The sequence below is a fragment of the Gavialis gangeticus genome, unplaced genomic scaffold, assembly GCF_001723915.1.
Source record: "Gavialis gangeticus isolate Ggan-Ray unplaced genomic scaffold, GavGan_comp1, whole genome shotgun sequence".
In the NCBI taxonomy this organism is placed as follows: Eukaryota; Metazoa; Chordata; order Crocodylia; family Gavialidae; genus Gavialis; species Gavialis gangeticus.
The window spans coordinates 59422573-59424330 of record NW_017729024.1 but is presented as its reverse complement, the minus strand read 5'-3'; the positions used below and the strand labels follow the sequence as shown (position 1 = coordinate 59424330).

Below are 1758 nucleotides of genomic sequence, written 5' to 3'. Positions count from 1 at the left end.
TTATATGATGGCCGAATTAGTTTGTAATGTTCCTTACAGTATTGATTTTCAGTTACAGAAAGAGGTGTACCACTTGCAAATATAATTCAAGCTAATGTCTCATCTGCTTTTTCTTGATTTGCTTTTGCCATTTTGTCCATACGCTTGATAAAAAGCTTGTCTGTCTTGAACAGCTACTCCTGGTGGATCACATATCTGGTGACAGTGATCTTGAAAGCAAGAATCCTGCTGCTGCTTCCCCCAGACCTGGCAGCTCAACATTTTCATTTCCCATTTTTTGAAAATCTGCTATCTCACTTGAGCTACCAAATTCCTGCAGCAAAAGTGGGGAAATATTTTTATTTTAGCCTATTCTAGTCTGACCTTATCCATCAGAAGGGGAAAGAGAAGCAGCAGGGAGCTTGCTTCCCCCCTCCCTGCCAGCAAGAGCACTCTACTGCTCAACTTGCTGCTCAGTTGCCCTGGGACTGCAGAGCCAAAGGGAAGGATAGTCTGGCCTCTGCCATCAGCCAGAGGACTAAGTTCATTCTGCTGCGTTGAAATAGTTAACTGTTTAGCTATTGTGTAATTTAAAAATATATATATTGTTAAGCCTAAGCCACTTTGGGTGCTTAGTGCAAGCAGAAAAGCAGGATACAAATATTTTAAATAAATAAATAAATAATAGTCCAGAGTTGCATTAACAACTTTTAAAATTATAATGTTTTAAAACAATATAGCTGCTAGTCTATACTGTGTGTTTGTTTAACATATTAATTTGTTTACTTACATACAATTTCCTGAAGTAGACTTTTCTCAGATTATGTTGTTCTACCACTTTGTGGTATTAGTTTTCTGTATATGGCTTGTACTCTTTCAGGACAGTTTCTACATGTTATTAAATGTTTCTTCATTCTTGCCGCATTGCTAGCATACTCCTGCCTGCAATACTTACATCTACCAACTTTCTTCCTTCCTTCAATGACTTGAACTTCACTATAATGATGCCACACACTAGTTTTTTTCTGATTAGGCATTATTATGACTACTTCAAAGCAAAAGCACTAGAAAACTAACAGATCTTATGCAAGCATTTCCAGCTTCCTCAACTCAAGAAAAGAAATGAGACACTGCTCTGTGTGTTCACTGAACTGAAAGCGAAACAAAAATGAATCCTAGTTTTACTTTTGGTTTTGGTTTCACTTGCAGTCTGAGATGAAATATGAATTTTAGCTTTGGTTTTGATTTGACCTGCACAGCCAATTAGGTGATTTTTGGTTTGGATTATTATGTGAGTATGGAAGTATTTACCCTCCTGTTTACAAATCAATAAAACATATATGTACTCTCTCTCACACTTCCTAGGGATAATCACCTGAAAAACATTAATTACAACTTTGAAACTACGAAGCTTGCCTAACATTGTATTGGCATACATTCATTGCTACTTATGAATTTTATGAAACAATGAATTTTTAGAAATGGAAAATTTCCCACAGAAAAATAAAGCACTGGAAAATTTTCCAGAAAATTTGCCCACATCTCTGGTTGGCAATAAATAAATTAGAGGCCGCTGAGTTACATCAGAGTAAACCAAGTGTGGCACCAGCTAGATACAGTGCAGTACACCTAGGGTAAGAGAATGGAGAATCAGGCTCGGGCCTGCCTCCGTGGCTCCTTCACATCGCTCCAGGATCACACTGTTTATAACACTACAGCAGTGTGTCTTGGCAGACCTGAAAGTGGGCATTAGGGGCAAGCCTGGAGATGGTGCACCAG

At 38.1% G+C, this 1758-nt stretch overlaps 1 long non-coding RNA gene across 1 annotated transcript; it reads right to left on the bottom strand.

Annotated features, from left to right (window-relative positions):
* Nucleotides 1–235: 235 nt before the first annotated feature.
* LOC109297412 lies at nt 236–1002 on the bottom strand. The gene is made up of 2 exons (XR_002097308.1): nt 770–1002; nt 236–313 (listed from the first exon to the last, which is right to left on the bottom strand). It is a non-coding gene; the product is annotated as an uncharacterized LOC109297412 (long non-coding RNA).
* Between the last annotated feature and the right edge of the window lie 756 nt (nt 1003–1758).